This window comes from Schistocerca americana, chromosome 3, assembly GCF_021461395.2.
Source record: "Schistocerca americana isolate TAMUIC-IGC-003095 chromosome 3, iqSchAmer2.1, whole genome shotgun sequence".
NCBI classification, from domain to species: domain Eukaryota; kingdom Metazoa; phylum Arthropoda; class Insecta; order Orthoptera; family Acrididae; genus Schistocerca; species Schistocerca americana.
This window is the reverse complement of record NC_060121.1, coordinates 620144644-620166497: the sequence shown is the minus strand read 5'-3', so window position 1 is coordinate 620166497 and position 21854 is coordinate 620144644.

The following is a 21854-nucleotide window of genomic DNA, read 5'->3' as shown; positions in this document are numbered from 1 at the left end:
AAAAACTTCCTGGCAGATTAAAACTGTGTATCGGACTGAGACTCGATATCGGGATCTTTGCCTCTCACCAGGAAGTGGGCGACTGAGCTGCCCAAGCACGACTCACGACTCTTACTCACAGCTTCTGTTCTTCCAACATCTCGTCTCCTACCTTCCAAGATTCACAGAAGCTCCTCTGCGAACCTTGCAGAACTAGCACGCCTGGAAGAAAGGACATTTCGAGGACATGGCTTATCCGCACCCTGGTGGATGTTTCCAGAAAGAAATTTTCACTCTGCAGAGGAGTGTGCGCTGATACTAAACTTCCTGGCAGATTAAAATGCAAAGATCCCGAGTTCGAGTCTCGGTTCGGCACACAGTTTTAATCTGCCAGGAAGTTTCGTATCGTCACACACTACTCTGCAGATTGAAAATTTCATTACTTAGTACGTATTTTACTTATACGCTGACACTCTTGCGCCACGCGTGAACCTGGAGTGTCCATTCGCATGGGTAACTCCTCAGATCCCCTGGTGCCAAACTGACAGCCGTGTTATTTAGTGATCCTATAGTTTCCCCAATAGCAGAGCCTTACGGGACCGCTGGTCAAACAGACAAATTACACGCGCTGTAGCCTCGAAAAATATGCTAGCCCGTATGCGCCTGTCCAAGTAGGGAGTGTCTCGCAGCCCCTATGTGTTATTTCCCACGATTTTTAGGACATTATTCCTACGTTCGCCTCCAGTGATATGGGAAGCCAACGGAAAGAAATAATTCAACACGGCCGGAAAGGGTTCACTAATTTGGTTGTTCCCAAACGTGAGTCCAGTATCTTAATACCTGCGCTATCGTGCTTGGTGAATACTGAGTGAACTGGCAGATGCAGTTCCCACTGGGGCTTCTCAGATGTCTTTTTGTAAGAGAATGCATTTGACTCCCTCTTGCCTGATGAAATGAATCAACTGTAACAGAGGTGAAACTATTTGGTTTCAGATATCTTTCAGTTCTTAAACTTCTGTGATGTATATATGCAGACTGATGTGATTTAATGAAAATTTATACAAGTAAGGGGATTCTAACACGGGTATGCTGCTCACTAAGCAGTTGTGCAAAGCCATTGTGCCACAATGGCGTAGTGGTTAGTACATCCACCTAGCAAGCAGGAGACTGAAGTTCGAATCCCAGCCGTGGTACATATTTTCATTAGTCACTTCAGTCCGCTTGTATGCATCGTGTTGTAAACTCAATATGTAGGCAGACGATGTATAGTGGGTTGCGTTTCTCGTCGATAATGCTTGAAACTCTTGCTCCTATTCGGCAGTAACGCGGCCAGATACTACAGGGATGTATTGTAGCTTACTAATTATCTTCTACGGGCATTGGACAAAAATATTGAAAGTTCGTGAGAAATGTCATCTTGAACATAAATGCAGACGCTAGCCAAGCCTGCAGGTCACGCTGTTCCTCAATACGTTGCAAGTATCTGTCGTGGTCAAAACAGTGTTCTGTGTAGTTTTGAGTTTATTATATCGGAACTAACTCAATTGGAACGTGGACTAATTGTTGGTGCTCGGATGGTTGCTGCTTCCGTAACCAAGGTAAACGATGTGTTTGGTGATTCAAGAGGCACCATGTCGAAAATTTTTACCGCACACAGGGAGAGAGGAAAAAAATCATCCGCTAAATCACAATATGGGTGTAAAGTGATAGTGAAAGATGGTCATCGAAGAAGACTGACGAAAAAGAAAAGAGGGTGGCACTACAAAAGTCACTGCAGAACTCAGTGTTGCACTCTCGAAACCTCTCAGTCCAAAATAACACGGAGGGAATGCAGGGAATTGCAGAACAAGCTAGAATTCCAAAGCCAATCATTGGTGATCAAATGCCAGTAACCGTAAAACGTGGTGACGGAGACATAAAACCTGGACTATGGAGCAATGGAAGAACGTCATTTGGTTGGATGAGTCTTGTTGCACACAATTTCTGGCCTAGTTTACGCCTCAAGAATGAAACACGGCGGGGGTTCGGCAGTGATTCGACAGTGTTATCGTGGTAATCCATGGGCCCCACGGTTACCGCAGGTTACATTTCTGCCGACGGATATGTGACAATTTCGGCTGATGAGGTCCGTCTCATGGTAAACTGTTTGTTCCTCAATGGTCATGCTGTGTCCCAAGACGATAGGGCCCCTGTCTATACAGCTCATATCGTGGTCTAGGTTTGTGTGAATGAGGCTAAACTGTCAAATCTCTCCTGGACAGAACAGTCACCAGATCTCAATATTACTGATCTTTTGTGTCTACTTTGGAGGAAAGGTCTGAGATTTCCATTCACTTCCATCTACGTTACCTAAGCTTGTCACTATTTTGCAAGATGAATGGTATAACATTACCTTGAAATCCAAACAGGACCTATATTTATCCTGTACGAAATGACTAGAAGTTGTTTTGAAAGCCAACGGTTTCCCTATGTCCTATTAGGTGTGGAAACGACTTGTGTTTTTTTACCATATTTTTCTGCGCCCGCTGTAGGCAACAGCTGTTCAAGAAAGAATGATGAGCCTTCGGCCGTATTGCCACGTTTTATGATACAAAAGATACTGTGTAGTTTCTAATAAGTCATCTCATATTCTTGCCATTCCATTTGAAGTTACTTTAACTTACCAAAGATTCTTCTAGCCGCCGTCTCTCCCTATTCTGTTTGGCCTCTTTTTGATGTGCTGTGGACGAGGAATGGGGTCAGTACATCACTCTGCCAGCTGGTTCTCCGATTTCCAAACCATGGAGCCGTTACTTCTAATTCTAGCAGCTGGTTAATTGCTCTCAAAGAGTCGGAATTCAGCCCGCTCCAGGTTTCCCAACCGCTAAAAATGTCTAGCGTAACCAGGAACTTAACCCACGTGCTCTTGTTAGAAAAGATATCTGCTGCTCAGCTACGAAGCCAGACGGAGTTTTGTACAGTACAGCCTGAAGCATTGAGTGAGTAATGCTGAAGAATATTGCCTGCTGCGAAGTACTTTTTAAGGCTCGAGTAATAAGTGGAACAAAGGAACACACAGCCATCACAGGCAGCGATTCAGAACCAGCTTTAATTAGAAAAACAGCAGACCTCCACCCTGCCCTCCAGTGAGCTCTCGCTTGACACCACTAATGTCGCAAATGGCAGTGGTTTGGGGTCGATGGAATGCTCGGAGTTGTCCGTGATGTAACCGCTTTATAAGATTTCGTTGTGACACTGCGGTGCCAAATGCTGCTCAGACTGCTGCTGCTGATATGTATGATGTTCTAGAGCCATACGCCAAACACGATAGTCTTTCCTCTCAGCAGTGCCCGCGTGGCCGTCCGGAGCTTGGTCTTCTTGCGACTGTATATTCTCGTGACCGTCGCTGCCAGCAATCATGTACAGTAGCTACATACCTGCCAAGTCTTTCTGCAGTATCGCAGAAGATACATTCATCCTCTCGTAGTCTTCTAACACGATCTCGATCAAACTAAGTGAAGTGCTGAAACGGCGTCTTTCTCATTGTTAAGGCATTCTTGACTGACATCAACTACAGTCTCAATGGTAAGTAACACTAACGACCGTTACAACGTGTTTTTAAAGCAAACCTGATTTGCATCCTCATAGAGGCGCTATTACCGCCACTCTTACGGTGCTGGCGTGAAATCTGAATAGACATCATCATTCAGATGTAGAAACACTCCTACCAACTAGCGTTTATGTTCCATAAATCTTTCTTGCTAATGCGATATTTTTCTATCAGTATATTTCATCCAAACCGGATAGTAAGAGCAGATATATTCACTTCATTAACTATAACAATTACAAAAGTCAGTCAGTTAGTAAACTGAAGTACAAAGCATCGGGTGGGCGAGCGGTTCTAGGCGCTACAGTCTGGAACCGTGCGACCGCTGCGGTCGCAGGTTCAAATCCTGCCTCGCGCATGGATGTGTGTGATCTCCTTAGGTTGGTTAGGTTTAAGTAGTTCCAAGCTCTAGGGGACTGATGACCTCAGAAGTTAAGTCCCACAGTGCTCATAGCCATTTGAAAGCATCGGGACATCTATTTGTACTAACAGACCAGAGTATCAGTGTAAGGAATTGTTTGATACTTGGCTGATGATCAAGGAATTCAAACAGACAAGGAAATATTCCTAGGATATTTCGTAATGGTGGATTCGCACCACAGTACAAGATATTAAAACCGCCAACGTCATCTTTCTTCTGTTAGAAGCACTCGTGTTCTGAAGAAATCTTTTGCCTGCTACATCTGGTGGTGACCTCGTTGTGGACTTCATTTACTCATTTCAGTTCGGTGGAATTTTCTGGTAGCCGTTTGGAAACCTGGTGGTCAAAGAAATACTCCTCACCAGTATTTGTACAGATAGATAAGAAAATCCCGCACAGTTAGTGATATACGAGCATAACAATGCTTCAGTGCGCCACAACCCAAATCCCACATTACTATCCACTTATGTAATCCACAGGATGTACAGAAACACAGATCAGAAAGTTCAAAGTGAAGCTTTTCGCCCCAGGAATTCCCTCTACTGTTCCAAACATTCATTAATAAATACATATGCGAGGATGACTCAACAGGCATAGTGATCTACATGCAGCAGTGGACTAGTGTTATAGAAATTTTCTGGAAACAGATGGATTGCGCGATCGAATCCCGGTCAGCCCACGGAAATTTTCACCTCTCAGTGAGGTGAGTAGTCTACAAGAGCGATACGTGGCACGGATTCGACGTTAAGCTGTGAGTCCCTGTTATCCGGGTGGATAAATCAGTAGACTTGGGACACAAAGTCGATCAAGCGGCTTCTAGTTGAAAGACTTGCACCTTGCCATTGGCCAAAAAGAAATTTATGGTACTGTAAACCGGGTATATTTTGACCACCGTGGTTAGTTTGACCATTCATATACCCAAAGTTTTACGGCTGTGTGCTGGTTGTCAGTTGTTTTGTATATACTGTTTGGTGATATATGTCCATCAATATACGTTAGATGGCGCCATGTAGTGCCGGTTTTCTCACGAAACAATTGGCGAAACTGTTGTGACTTACCATTCTATGTGAAAAACTGTATTAAAATCTGGTTGTGCAAATTCGACCGATTTCGTGTAACCGCAAAACCGTCGGTGTTTTCATCTGAATCATCTGTGTTATTTAATTCCGTCTTAACAGAGATATCTAAATTGTTGTTTTTCCACATGTATATACACCAAAGAGAAAAAGAAACTGGTACACCTGCCTAATATCGTGTAGGGCTCCCGCAAGCACGCAGTAGTGTCACAATATGACGTGGCATGGACTCGACTAATGCCTGAAGTAGTGCCGGAAGGAATTGACACCACGAATCCTGACGGTTGTACATAAACTCGTAAGCGTACGAGGGGATTGAGATCTTTTGTGAACAGCACGCTCCAAGGCATCCCAGATATGCTAAATAATGTTCATGTCTGTGGAGTTTGGTGGCCAGCGGAAGTATTTAAACTAAGAAGAGTGTTTTTGGAACCGTTCTGTAACAATTCTGGAAGTGTGGGGTGTCGCAGTGCTGCGCTGGATTTGGCCAAGTCCTTCCCAATGCGCCGGCCGGAGTGGCCGACCGGTTCTAGGCGCTACAGTCTGGAACCGCGCGACCGCTATGGTCGCAGGATCGAATCCTGCCTCGGGCATGGATGTGTGTGACGTCCTTATGTTAGTTAGGATTAAGTAGTTCTAAGTTCTAGGGGACTGATGACCACAGCAGTTAAGTCCCATAGTGCTCAGAGCCATTTGAACCTTCCCAATGCACATTGGACATGAATGGATGCAGGTGATCAGACAGGATCCTCACATACGTGTCACCTGTCAGAGCCGTACATGGACGTATCAGGGGTCCCTTATCACTCCAACTGCACATGCCCACACCATTACTGACCCTCCACCAGCTTGAACAGTCCCCTGCTGACATGCAGCGTCCATGAATTCATGAAGTTGTCTCCATACCCGTACGCGACCATCCGCTCGATACAATTTGAAATGAGACTCGTCCGACCAGGCAAATTGTTTCCAATCATCAGCAGTCCAATATCGGTGCTGACGGGACCAGGCGAGGCGTAGAACTTTGTGTCATACAGTTACGAGTTAGCCTTCCGCTCCGAAAGCCCATATCGATGATGTTTCGTCGAATGGTTCGTACTCTGACACTTCTTGATGCTCCAGCACTGAAATCGGCAGCAATTTGTGGAAAGGTTCCACTTGTGACACGTTGAACGTTTCTCTGAAGTCGTCGTTGGTCTCGTTCTTATAGGATCTTTCTCTGGCCGCAGTGACGTCGAAGATTTGATGTTTTACCGGATTTATGATATTCACGGCACACTCGTGAAATTGTCGTACGGGAAAATCCCCAATTCATCGCACCCCCGGTGATGCTGGGTCCCATCGCTCGTGCGCCGACTATAATACCACGTTCAGATTCACTTAAATCTTGATAACCTGCTATTGTTGCAGCAGTAACCGATCTAACAACTGCGCCAGACACTTGTTGTCTTACGAGGTGCATTCAAGTTCTAAGGCCTCCGTTTTTTTTTCTCCGGACTGGAAAGAAATAGAAATGTGCGCATTGTTTTAAAATGAGACCGCGTTCATTGTCAATACGTCCCAGAGATGGCAGCACCATACGGGAGATGGAATTTTACTGCCAGCGACAAGAATTAGAACTGTTTTAAATACTTAAAATGGCAACGTTTTCCTTACTTGAACAGCGTGCAATCATTCGTTTTCTGAATTTGTGTGCTGTGAAACCAATTGAAATTCATCGACAGTTGAAGGAGACGTGTGGTGATGGAGTTATGGATGTGTCGAAAGTGCGTTCGTGGGTGGTACAGTTTAATGAAGGCAGAACATCGTGTGACAACAAACCGAAACAACCTCGGGCTCACACAAGCCGGTCTAACGAAATGATCGAGAAAATGGAGAGAATTGTTTTGGGGGATTGCCAAATGACTGTTGAACAGATCGCCTCCAGAGTTGGCATTTCTGTGGGTTCTGTGCACACAGTCCTGCATGATGACCTGAAAATGCGAAAAGTGTCATCCAGGTGGGTGCCACGAATGCTGACGGTCGACCACACGGCTGCCTGTGTGGCATGTTGCCAAGCAATGTTGATGCGCAATGACAGCATGAATGGGACTTTCTTTTCGTCGGTTGTGACAATGGATGAGACATGGATGCCATTTTTCAATCCAGAAACAAAGCGCCAGTCAGCTCAATGGAAGCACACAGATTCACCGCCACCAAAAAAATTTCGGGTGACCGCCAGCGCTGAAAAAATGATGCTGTCCATGTTCTGGGACTGCGAGGGCGTAATCCTTACCCATTGCGTTCCAAAGGGCACTACAGTAACAGGTGCGTCCTACGAAAATGTTTTGAAGAACAAATTCCTTCCTGCACTGCAACAAAAACGTCCGGGAATGGCTGCGTGTGTGCTGTTTCACCAAGACAATGCACCCGCACATCGAGCTAACGTTACGCAACAGTTTCTTCGTGATAACAACTTTGAAGTGATTCCTTATGCTCCCTACTCACCTGACCTGGCTCCTAGTGACTTTCGGCTTTTTCCAACAATGAAAGACACTCTCCATGGCCGCACATTCACCAGCCATGCTGCTATTGCCTCAGCGATTTTCCAGTGGTCAAAACAGACTCCTAAAGAAGCCTTCGCTGCTGCCATGGAATCATGACGTCAGCGTTGTGAAAAATGTGTACGTCTGCAGGGCGATTACGTCGAGACGTAATACCAGTTTCATCGGTTTCGGGTGAGTAGTTAATTAGAAAAAAAATCGGAGGCCTTGGAACTTGAATGCACCTCGTATATTGGCGTTTGCGACCTCAGCGCCGTATTCTGCCTCTTTACGTATCTCTGTATTTCAATACACATTCCTATACTAGTTTCTTTGGCGCTTCAGTGTATCTCCCACCATAGTATGAATTATCAGGTCATGTGCATGATTTCTCCTTTTTAAAACTACTTTGACCACTGGTCATTCTTACCCCAGTATCACAGATACACAGTTTATGATACGCTGTGGACGCCAATGACAACGTGTAACTAACGTGTACAAACATTAACCATTGTCATATAGATAAAAGCGTATCTGTTATCGTTAACGTGCCTCCAACTAAGAAAAACAAATGTCAGTCGTGTTTTGCTCAAGTAACAAACCGTTGTGGTTCAGGGAATTATTCAGGTATAACATATAGTGTCAAATGTCTCCGGAAACCAGGAACAATGTTTGTTTGGCCCCAGTTGCTAGATATCGACTCGATAAATGAAGAACAGGCAGCCTTAGATGTAGGTGCACCAATTGTTTTGAAAGAAGGATTTAGGTTTAAGATGTGTGAAACTGAAGATATTACGCTCAACTAAATTTGGAGCTATCTATGTGATACTGCATCCTAGTACCTTTCATTATACAGGGTGTAACAAAAATGTACGGCATAAATTGCACATTGCTCACACGTAGGCAAAGGAATTATATTATTTTAACATGGGTATGGAAAGGCTTTGTTTCCATGGTACAACTCTTTTCTTTTTTTCAAATCATTAATCGTGGGAAACAAACACAAACAGAAAGCACAAGCATTCCACATGCAACTGTTTCTCACGAGACATGTTCAACATGCTCTCCGTGGGCATTGGTACATGCATCAGCCTGCCGTCGCTATGAATCTCGAATGCACTGACGTATCCCTGCGATATTTCGTGTGGTTTCGCAGCCTTACGCAATAAGGGTACACAGACACTAAACATCTTGTACTGGAATTCCACACAAAAGAGCTTTCAAATGCTCGCACAAAGAAAAATCCAGTGGGCTTACGTCCGGAGAGTGTGGAGGCCAGGCAACTGGTCCATCTCTACTTATCTGTCACCGAATCTGTAATTTAGAAGCCGACGGACATTACCACTAAAACGAGGAGGTGCTCCACTATGCATGAAGTACAGCGTTTTGTCGCACAGGGTTTCGGCCTATAGTTTGCTCATCTTCAGACAGCACCATCATCTGAAGCAACTGAAGTCAACAGGCTGTTGTACGCATCGTCATTTGCAGCTGATGATGCTGTCTGAAGATGGCCTAAGTAAAGGCCGAAATCGGTCATTTTAATAAAGTACCCTCGCGATCTAAGACTGTTTTTTCACTGGTTTTATATAGGTTACAATATCTCTGCCTCTGAAAATGTTACAAACAATTATCTAGTGCCGGCCGGAGTGGCCGTGCGGTTCTGGGCGCTACAGTCTGGAGCTGAGTGACCGCTACGGGTGCAGGTTCGAATCCTGCCTCGGGCATGAATATGTGTGATGTCCTTAGGTTAGTTAGGTTTAATTAGTTCTAAGTTCTAGGCGACTGATGACCGCAGAAGTTAAGTCGCATAGTGCTCAGAGCCATTTGAACCATTTGAATTATCTAGTATTTGTCTATGTTATTTGAAACAGAAACCTTTCTTTAATATTTCACACGTACTGCCCGTGATTCATAGAGCAATGTGTCCACTAGCAAGGAGCAGGAGACCTCCGCTATGAAATCCTGAGACACTACTGCGATTCCAGTAGCAGCGTCTGAGATGGCTGCTTTTCTGGAGAGGGGAGTTTTGGCGGCTCGCCAGGCGTAATTTTGTGAGGCGTTAACATCGTTTCCCCACTCAGCGCGAACTAGTTTTCTCGCACTGTGTGGCGAACAGAAGGACATTTCAGGAGAACTACTGTCTCCGAGCTTCTCAGTCCCACTTTGTCCTCAACAGCAGTACCAAAGTCTGCAAGTTGAGAGTGGAACTTAAATGATTACCATATCAGTTCATTTTTAAACAAAGCCGTGCAGAGAACTTATTACTTTTTTTCTTCACTGAGTTGTGTAAACCAATCATTCTTGTCGAAAATTCTGCACAGGTGCCAGTATTGTTAACTTTCGATAATTCTATCATTTTGCCGGCCGCTGTGGCAGAGCGGTTCTAGGCGCTTAAGTCCGGAACCGCATGCTGCTACGGTCGCAGGTTCGAATCCTGACTCGGGCATGAATGTGTGTGATGTCCTTAGGTTAGTTAGGTTTAAGTAGTTCTAAGTCTAGGGGACAGATGACCTCAGATGTTAAGGCCCATAGTGCTTAGAGCCATTTGAACCATTTTCTTTAATTCTAGCATTTTGCTCTTCGGAGATGATAAACACGCCATGTATCTCAGGAGCGGTGCATCTCTTTTGAGTGGTCGCCACTTCGGTGATTTGCGTGACCCCAACCCATCCCAGTTATCCAACGAGGAGAAGGGGATGTACAGTCTGTCGTGGAGTGCAAATGACGTGTCGTCCCTGGCGACTCCCAGAATCGTTGAGAGATGAGCGCTAAATAAAACCTAGTTTGAAAATAGTATAACCAGGATTTGATCCCGTGACCTCTCGGTTTCCGGTCACGCGTTTTCCCGCTAGGCAACAAGGCCCGACTCTTCTCATATCAGCTGTGGGATTTCGTTTGAAGATTACATTATTTTCAAGTATATTCTGTTCACTAAATTTAACTTCTTGTAATTAATGCGCGTTTGTCCCAAGTGATAATCCAATTTTACATTTTATCCGTTTCGAAAGGCTATTTACAATTTGTACAGAAACCAGATGGCAGTTATAAGAGTCGAGGGACATGAAAGGGAAGCAGTGGTTGGGAAGGGAGTAAGACAGGGTTGTAGCCTCTCCCCGATGTTGTTCAATCTGTATATTGAGCAAGCAGTAAAGGAAAGAAAATTCGGAGTAGGTATTAAAATCCATGGAGAAGAAATAAAAACTTTGAGGTTCGCCGATGTCATTGTAATTCTGTCAGAGACAGCAAAGGACTTGGAAGAGCAGTTGAATGGAAGGGACAGTGTCTTGAAAGGAAGATATAAGATGAACATCAACAAAAGCAAAACGAAGATAATGGAATGTAGTCGAATTAAGTCGGGTGATACTGAGGGAGTTAGATTAGGAAATGAGACACTTAAAGTAGTAAAGGAGTTTTACTATTTGGGGAGCAAAATAACTGATGATGGTCGAAGTAGAGAAGAAATAAAATGTAGACTGACAATGGCATGGAAAGCGTTTCTGAAGAAGAGAAATTTGTTAACATCGAGTATAGATTTAAGTGTCAGGAAGTCATTTCTGAAAGTATTTGTATGGAGTGTAGCCATGTATGGAAGTGAAACATGGACGATAAATAGTTTGGACAAGAAGAGAATAGAAGCTTTTGAAATGTGGTGCTACCGAAGAATGCTGAAGATTAGATGGGTAGATCACATAACAAATGAGGAGGTATTTAATAGAATTGAGGAGAAAAGAAGTTTGTGGCACAATTTGACTAGAAGAAGGGATCGGTTGGTAGGACATGTTCTGAGGCATCAAGGGATCACCAATTTAGTATTGGAGGGCACCGTGGAGGGTAAAAATCTTAGAGGGAGACCAAGAGATGAATACACTAAGCAGATTCAGAAGGATGTAGGTTGCAGTAGGTACTGGGAGATGAAAAAGCTTGCACAGGATAGAGTAGCATGGAGAGCTGCATCAAACCAGTCTCAGGACCGAAGACCACAACAACAACAACCGTTTCGATTCCATGTTCTCATTTCTCTATTTTCTCTCAGCTGTCTCTGATTTCCTGTTAATATAGTGAAGTGTGAAATAATGGTCTAATTTCCCGTATTTAAATTGTCTGAAATGTCAATTTATTCGTTCATCTTCTTCTTATGATTCGAATTCCTCACTTGTTACACAGCTTTGGTTATACTTTCCAATTTCATATAATTTCAGAGAAGAAATAAAACCTGATTCGGAATTCTGGAAACCAGTTTTCCAATGATCATTTAATTTAATCTCCCAGTGAGTAGTTTGCATCTTACACACATCAAAAAAAGGTTTGCATCACCTCGGTTCCGAGAGTTCGGGAACCTGTACAGAAAACTGGAATAGAGATCAACATAAACATCATTTCCGCACTTTTTATTGCTCATGAAAACCATACATTGCGTGTTGTACCACCATACAGCGAGACATTCAGAGGTGGTGGTCTAGATTGCTGTACACACCGGTACCTCTAATACCCAGTAGCACGTCATCTTGCATTGATCCATGCCTGTATTCGTCGTGGCATACTATCCACAAGTTCATCAAGGCACTGCTGGCCCAGATTGTCCCAGCCCTCAACCGCGATTCGGCGTAGATCCCTCAGAGTGCTTGGTGAGTCACGTCGTCCATAAACAGCTCTTTTCAATCTATCTCAGGCATATTTGATAGGGTTCATGTCTGGAGAACACGATGGCCACTAGTCGAGCGATGTCGTTATCCTGAAGGAAGTCATTCACAAGATGTGCACGATGGGGGCCCGAATTGTCATCCATGAAGACGAATGCCTCGCCAATAAACTGCCGATGTGGTTGCACTATTTGTCGGAGGATGGCATTCTCGTATCGTACAGCCGCTACGACTCCTTCCATGGCCACCAGCGGCGTACGTCGTCCACAAGTAATGCCACCCCAAAGCATCAGGGAACCTCCACCTTGCTGCACTCGCTGGACAATGTGTCTAAGGCGTTAAGCCTGATCGGGTTGCCTCCAAACACGTGTCCGACGATTGTCTGCTTGAAGGCAAAGCGTCACTCATCGGCGAAAACGGGATTCCAATCCTGAGCGGTCCATTCGGCGTATTTTTCGGCCCATCAGCACTGCGCTGCATGGTGTCATGGTCGCAAACATGGACTTCGTCATGGACGCCAGGAGCGAAGTTGCGCATCATGCAGCCTATTGCACACAGTTTGAGTCGTAACACGACGCCCTGTGGCTGCACAAAAAGTATTATTCAACATGGTGGAGTTGCTGTCATGTTTCCTCCGAGCTATAATCCGTAGGTAGCGGTCATCTACTGCAGTAGTAGCCCTTGGGCGGCCTGAGCGAGGCACGTCATCGACAGTCTCTCTGCATCTCATCCACATCCGAGCAACATCACTTTGGTTCACTGCGAGATGACTGGACTCTTTCCTTGTTGAGAGACTTTCCTGGCACAAAGTAACGGATTGGACGTAATTCAACCGCAGTATTCACCGTCTAGGCACGAGCCGCGTACCTCCTTCCCGGTGGAATGACTGGAACTGATCGCCTGTCGGATCCACTCCGTATAATAGGCGTTGCTCATGCATGGTTGTTTACATCTTTGGGCGGGTTTAGTGACATCTCTGAACATCTCTGAACACAGGGACTGTGTCTGTGATACAATACCCACAGTCAACGTCTGTCTTCAGGAGTTCTGGGAACCAGGGCGATGCGAAACTTTTTTTTAGTGTGTGTACATTCACTGTCGATTACTTCAAGTTAATGCTAATTCTTTGATGTGTCTTATCGCTGCCTCCTCTTTCTGGTGAGCTTTACTTTGGATTTTCTTTCGTTGAATCGGAGTGTTTTATGGTCTCAAGCAATGATCCGTCGCATATTTATGTTTCAGGCGATCTACTTTCTAGGAGCTTTTTCCCCTTTAGCAAAAGCACTTTCGAGAGAATACCATGAACAATGCGAGCTAACAAGAGTACCTTTACGGTCTTCTATTACACCTTTGGTTTTTCTCATAGAGATCTGAAGGTCAGTGTCACTGCAACAATTTCTTAATACAGTGTAACACAGTTAAAAAAAATTCAATTTAAGAAAGCGCCTTCGAACATTAGAAGATTTACGAGCCGTGTTACGTATGCTTTACCATAATTTGCATGACGATTCTGATGATGTAATCAGATTTTCAATGTCTTTATTAGTTTAAAGTTTAGTATCTGACTGTAAATTGTACAAGTAACACCCAGCAACGAATTTCCAAAATGTAAACGGTTCATCCGATTTTGCCGATCGACGTGTCTTTAGAAAGCTATTAGTGTAAACCTAAAGTGGTATAAATTACAGGCTTGTAACTTGAATAGTACATGAGTTATTGGGGGTGAAGGTGGCCAATTACTATCGATCGCGTCAGGCCGCAAGTACTCAACAGTTACACGAAAAAACGGTAGCAGCATGCTTATAAATACATCTATTCATCAGGTCTTTGTTTATATCCGATATATACTATTCATGAAGAAATTGGTCAAATATTTACTGTGTTTTAGAAACCACAGAGCTACTGGCCTATTTTTGCTTGCTATTCCTTTGATATATGTTTATTTAATTTGTTTATGTATTTATGTTAGAGCATGTTTATGATCCAGCCATAGGAATATTTATTTAATTTCAAGTTATTTAAAAGTAAATCCACTATTTCGAATGTGTTTCATTATGTCTGGGAATGTGCGTTGGCTTGAAGACATGGTGGGAGCACTCCAGCCAATCACAGCGATGGTGAATGGGGGGACTGGATGGAAGTGGGAGGACAGTATGGGAGAGGACACACCGAGTCCAGGACAGAACGGCGCGACGGACGCGGAGTCGGCGAAAAGACTTGGACAGTGGAGCAGTTTGCGCGTGATCGCGGAGGATAGAAATATTTCGGGGTGCTCTTGTGTGAGTTCTGTGGCTTCTGCAGTGAAGTCGTAGTATGCGTTCAGATGTGAATATCTTGCAAGCTATGTTGTTGTTCATAACTAATTCAAATGGTTCAAATGGCTCTGAGCACTATGGGACTTAATATCTATGGTCATCAGTCCCCTAGAACTTACAACTACTTAAACCTAACTAACCTAAGGACATCACACAACTCCCAGTCATCACGAGGCAGAGAAAATCCCTGACCCCGCCGGGAATCGAACCCGGGAACCCGGGCGTGGGAAGCGAGAACGCTACCGTACGACCACGAGCTGCGGACAGTAACTAATTACGTGAAGTAGGAATCTATTGTTTCCCTGTTATTAAACTTATATTCTATTTAATTTCTGGACCATCGACACCAATAAGTGTTTTGCAGAAATATACCACATTCTCAAAAGTACTTCTACTATCGTAATCGCCATCTAAACTCGTTAAGATGGTACCTGCGGATTTTATTTAATTTCAATCTTTCATTGATAAATTTAAATGTTACATTCATAATTCGCAATTGCCGAGGGATAGAAACCTTTGACCATTCGATTCATGTGTGTATTGTTATCTTACATTGTAGACTCAGCTGTATTTGTCCTGTAATGCAGCAACTACATATCCCAGCTCCTAGACGAAGTAACCAGCCAAATCTTTTAATATTTCAACTTTGAGTCTGATGGTATGTAGTTGAGGGCCACCACACCATCATCATTTCATTCGTTATTGATTGAAAGCCCGCAAGTCTCGCCTCGGGCATGGATGTGTGTGATGTCCTTAGGTTAGTTACGTTTAAGTAGTTCTAAGTTCTAGGGGACTGATGACCTTAGAAGTTAAGTCCCATAGTGCTCAGAGCCATTTGAACCATTCTTTTTTTTTTTTTTTTTTTTTTTAAATACGTCTTAGACAGTGAGCTGCCGCTCTAGTCTGTCTGGCAGAGCCCTACACTCCGGCCATTCTACAGTCCCGAATAGCGGCCGAGATTTCTTTACGTTCCAGTTCCTTCAGGACTTCCCCAGTTCCCCTCAGCCTGCTAATAAGTTCACCTTCTTGGAGATAAAAGGCGACCGGGGTGATGTGGCCGCCGCCCCCTACCCCCATTCCCCCCTCTCCTAGCACCGTGGCGTAGAGAGGCCGCATCCTATCTGCAATCAGGTCAATGGTCCAGTAGAGGTTTGTGTCACAGACTTTTTCGATGAGAAAGTAAATTTAACACATGTAAAAACAACCATGTCGCCAGCGTCCGAGATATACGAAGCCGCACTTAGCTGAACATAAAGAAGAGTTTTAACAGCCAGTAACTAATTAGCTTTTTGTCAAAAGATGGACCCCTTTATGGTTTACGACCGAGATTGGAAGATGCTTTACTGTATTAGATCCCTTCTTTTCAACCGTTCAGTGGAACAGAAGACGCCGAATTCTTTAGGTGTATTTCCCATTACATAAGCAATATTTCAATTCATATGTAAAGATGATGATGATTAGTGTTTTAGGGTGCACAACAACAAGGTTATCAGCGCCGTATGTAAAGAAACCTTTATTTGTAGGACTGCGATTTCTTCCGCATCACAGAAGGTACCGCCATCCAAGTGTCTCTTCAACGTGGTACACGAAACTACATGTGCTCATTTTTCCCATAATCGATGTGGAAGAAGACGCAACTTATCCTAAATTGTTCTCTTATTATATATGAGAAAGCGTCACTATAACTAAATTACTCCACTTCCTCTAAAAAGCAGACTACAAAATATTATTCCACAGATTAGAGATAAATGGAAATGAGCGAGGCTTGGAAGGTAAATGTTGATAGCGAAAGGAAGAGTCCGACCTTCTAAGTAATTTGTTGGAATTTCCCACGGGTGTGTGTCGCTTCTCGTTTGTTGTTGGAAAAGAGAGGTAAATTATCTGCGAAATGCGCAGTGATAGGCCCATGCATGTTAGATCAATGACGTATTTACTGTTTAATGGGAACGGAATTTCTGCATTCGTTTTAGATCTCAAGCTGTGTTACGTTTTTTATGTGTTATGAATAGTTCGAGTTAGCATTATTCTGCCTGCTTCATAATTGGAAAATTATATACGTCAGTGCTTCAGTTGTGGTACTTCTCGCGGTTACTTTGTCCTAGACGCCGTTTTTATATTGCTGTGTTGTAACACATCACCTTACACATTAAAAAAAAAAAAAAAAAAAAAAGCAGACCAATGTCGTGCTTCACGTTGGATCCCTAAAAGTGTTATCACTGATGCGAGTGCGTTACTGTGTCGTATCGTTGTAGTTTTTGTATCGCCCAACAGCGTTTGAATATCTACTATTTCGGCGATGGTTTCTCAGTAGTTATTACCCCAGGATAGCTGGGAAGTTTTTGGTGTGCGCAGTCCTCTCGTGCAGGGCCCCTGGCCATGTCAGGCGGACCCGCCTCCACAATGGAGAAACTCGCGGAGGACCCTTCGCGACCCTCCGACTCTTGCACCGCCGCCCTTCGGGGAGATCCGCGTCGGAAACGCCGCTCGTTCCGGCCTCCCGTCGCGCTTAATGCTCTGCCCACCTCGCAACGGGCGAAGGATCGCTTGAATCGCGCCAACCGCCACAAATCGCCGGTGGACACCGCCGGCACTGAAACCGATCATCATGAAGACTGTCCACCGTCGCGTGTCAGGGTCCGTTCATCCGCGTCGTCGTCGTCGTCCGACGATTCACCTGACCGCCCAGTAACTGATCCTTCTCGTAGTGAGGCGGCGAACACATCGGCTCTGTCTGATCACCACCCGGCTGTACCTGCACCTCTTCCTACGCCGTCCCGCCACCGTGGCGAGTCTTCTGGACACCCTGACCCAGTCGTAAAGTCCTCTGGCCGTCGCTCCAGACGCCCCTCCGCCCACGCGGGCTGTGGTGGCAGCGGATCGTGTTCCGATAACCCCCTGCCGGGGGACGCCGCACCGGATGGTCCTGTGGATGAGGAAATGACTCATGCTCCCGACCCTCCTTCTCAAGAGATCCCATCAAGCCCTCTGACGAAAGAGAGGATACCCCCCATTGTGGTATACAATGTCACTAATTACACGAAACTGAACACTGAGCTCCAGCGGCTCATTGTCGGCCAATTGAGAGCTGTTTACCAAAAAGATCATGTGAAATACCTGCTTGACAGTAGGGACGACTATCTTACCATTCTCGATTTCGTAAAATCAAAGGGGATGCCTTACTTTACCCACCAGACGTCGGGTAACCGTCGCACCAAAATCGTCATCAAGGACTTGCCACCAGAGGTTACGGCAGAGGAGGTCAAGGAGGAATTGCTTCGACTCGATTTCGAAGATCCTTTGGTCCACCAGTATAGCAAGAGGAATCCTGAGACCAGGGCATTGATCCTCTGCCCTACCCACGTCGTCTCCCTTTCCCGGAGGGAGGACATAGAGCGGATTTACCAAATCCGGTATCTTCTGTACACGAAAGTCCGGATTGAATCGTACGAGGGCCGCAACGGGCCAGCCATCTGTCGCAAATGCCAACGTTTACGACATACTGGGAATTACTGCTCCCTGCCGTTGCGGTGTGTTAAGTGTGCTGACCCACATTTAGTGGAGAACTGCACACTCCCTGCTTTGGAGAAACCTACCTGTGCCCGATGTTTGGGAATGATGCACAATCCCCACCACATGGCATCCTGGAGGGGGTGCCCTGTTTACCAGAAGGCACTGAAGTCTTCTCGTCCACCCAAAAAGAAACCAAGAACAAATCGACCTCCCCCACCGCTAAGGGACATGACCAACTACCCTGTTTTGCGGGGTCAGCCTGGTGCACTGTCCTCAGCAGCCACTCTGGTACCAGCCACTCAGGCACCAGATGGTTCGGTGGCTCCTGTGCCCCTTCCTGCCCAGACTCCCACGACATCCTTCGCTGCTGCAGCCCGGACTCCTCCTCATTGCCTGTCTTCTGTGACGGCTCCCACTGCTCACCAACTACAGGAGCCAGCTGCAGCTCCCTCCAGTCCATCTGTGGCTCTATCTCAGCCTTCTGCCCCTACCCCCACTCTGCCTACTACTACACCTGCTCCTGCGCGCAGTAGGGGCAAGCAGACCACCCGGGACCCTGCCCCGGCGGTGGAGACTGATGCGTCCTTTCGGGTGGACATGCGTGAAATCCTCCAGGTCATCTCCTTTTTCACGAAACCCCACATTCGGGTTGTTATTCGTGACACTGCACAAAAAATCCGTCAGTCGGAGGATGGGCTCTCCAAGGTCATCGCCCTAGTGGAGGGTCTTAGTCAAATATTGTTGTAATGGCGAATGGACCTCCACACCACCACCAGCCCCCTCGGGATCTTGTCACTTGCATTTTTAATGCCAATGGCATAAAACGTATGAAGACGGAATTGAACACCTTCCTCCATGACTATCGTGTGGATGTTTTACTGGTCACAGAGACACACCTCAAACCGGCAGACGATTTCCGCCTTCGCAACATGGTGTGTTACCGCTCTGACCGCCTCGACCGCCGTGGTGGAGGCACAGCTGTATTCCTCAACAAAGCTCTTGTCCATACCCAAGAGACTCTCCAGCCAATGGAACAAATAGAGGCCACAGCAGTTACCATCTCCACACGCCTTGGTGCCATTACCTTTGCAGCAGCGTATTTGAGCCCAAACAAGCCACTGCTGGAAGCAGACCTCCGCACATTGTCATCCTTTGACAGGCTCATCATTGGGGCAGATCTCAATGCCAAGCACCCATCTTGGCAATCTCGTGTGTCTAACTCCAAAGGCCGGCTCCTCCTTGACCTGGAGGATACTTTAGCACTATCAGTCTATGGTCCCCACGAACCTACCCATATCCCAGTCCGCACTAACTGCCAGCCAGACGTTCTGGATGTGGCCATCTTCAAAAACATCACCACTCAGTTTTCGCTGGAAGTTCTCCACGAACTGGCCTCTGACCATGAGCCAGTACTCTTGCACCTCACCAGTGCGGCCCTTTCATTTGATGCTCGTTCCACTGCGACCCTCACCAATTGGGACAAGTTTACCAGGGTACTTAATAACACCACTCGACCTCGATTTGACAACACCGGCCAATATAGTCCGTGCTGTGGATTACCTTACCGCCAAAATACAGAAAGCAGTGATACTCTCCACCTCCACTGCACCTCGAAATTTAACACCCTTGGACGACTTGCCCCCTCTGTTACGAGAGCTGAAGGTGCAAAAGAACCGCTACCGCCGGAGGTGGAAGCAGTTTCGTGACCCCCAGGACAAACGCCAAATGAGACGCCTCCAACGCGAATTCAGCCACCGGCTCGCCGAATGGAGGTCTGAACAGTGGGAGGACAGGATGTCCACTTTCCTACTCCACCAAAAATCTGACAGGGCTGTCATTCGCACCCTGCGGCGTTCTAAGCCAGCGACTGCCCATCCTATTCGCACAGCAGCGGGCTTGTCATATGATACCCTGCAAATTGTGGAAACGCTGGCAGATGCGTTCGAGGCCCAAAACCGCCCTCTGGTCCAGGACCTTTCTCCGAACGAACTGCAGGAAGAACATGAAGTCCTGACAGCTGTTGCTGCTTTCCGCAACCGCCCACCCCAGTCTGCTCCCCTTCTTACGTCCATGGCAGAAATTCAGAGCATCCTTCGACGGAAACGTGGCCGGTCGGCCCCTGGGTTGGACGGAATTTTAAATGAACATTTTTGCCACCCTCCCCGCACACCACTCATCTTGTTCACCAAGATTTTAAACTGTTGTCTCACAACTGGCCTTTTCCCCCCTCAGTGGAAACAAGCCAAGCTGATTGCGATCCCCAAGAGGTTCAAAGACCCTACAGTCCCCACCAACAACAGGCCCATCAGCCTCCTAAACACTATGGCGAAGGTCCTTGAATCTGTTATCCTTCACCGACTTTCCCAACCTCTTGCAGCAGCTGGGACGATCCGTCCTGAACAGTTTGGATTCACTTCGCACCTCTCTGCTGAACTTCTGGTCCTACGGATCACTGAACACATCAGCAAAGGCTTCAACACTGCCAAGTCGACAGCTGCCGTTTTTCTGGACTTGCAAAACGCCTACGATAAGATCTGGCAAGACAACCTCGTACACAAGATGCTGACACAGACCCCTATACCGGATATTTATGTCAAGATCGTGGATGACTTCCTCCGTGGTAGGGCTTTCCTAGTGGCTCAACGGGGAATGCGTTCTGGCATTTGCCAGTTGTCGGCAGGCACTCCGCAAGGATCGGTGCTATCTCCCATCCTATTTAATATCTATGTCAATGATATGCCGGTCATCCCTGAGTGCCACCTTGCACAATACGCTGACGACACAGCGCTATACACCACTGGCCGCAGTACTGACGCCGTCGTCGCCCGCCTCCAGCGACAGGTGGACGCCACTATCACCTGGTGCCGGACAAACAAAATAGCTCTCAATGCCGCCAAAACTACGGCAGTTTACTTTACGAAACGGCGCCCAGTCCTCAGCCGCAATATCTCGATTGCAGGTGCGCAGGTGCCCTGGTCCCCGACAACCACCTATCTCGGGGTCCAGATGGACCACAAGTTGCTCTTCCACTGTCATGCGGAGTATGTCACCAACAAGGGGCAAAAGCTAACCAGGGCTTTGTACCCTCTCTTTCGCAGTAGGGAACTTAACCTGCATACCAAGCTCCGCATTTACCGAACAGTTATCCTGCCTGCCCTCACGTATGGATTTGCTGCATGGGCCACGATTAGTGTCACCAGGATGCGGACATTGCAGCGCCTGCAGAACAAGGTGCTCAGGTGAAGCCTGCACGCCCCGCCACTCACGAGAATTGTCACTCTCCACGAGGAAGCGGATATCGTCCCCCTAAAGACGACCATACGCAACAACGCGCGGCGGCTCTATGAGAAAGTGGATGCCTTGCGGGACACTGTCCATGGGTTACGCCACGTTGGGACCACACTTCCACGCCGCTGGCATCGACATCCGGTTCCCCTAACCATCCTAGAGGAAATGGATTCCGACCATGGCTAACGATAGGTCTGGCACGCCCACAACGGACGCATCCTTTGGCGGGACTAGCCCCCATTCTACGTCCAATACTTTCCAATCATACCTGCCCATGTTAGGCTAAATTTTTCTGCCTGACTCATGTAGTACTGTCACCGTCAGAGGGTGGTACGGGACTACAAGTCCCACCGCCACACCTCCAAAGTGAATTGCAGTGACGCAGTCACTGCCCTGTGGAAATTTACTGCCTCACCAACACAGTTAGACCGCAATAGACCGGTGATGCTGTATTGTAACACACCACAAAAATAAAAAAAAATAAAAAAAAATACCAACGTCATTACTTCCGCTTGTT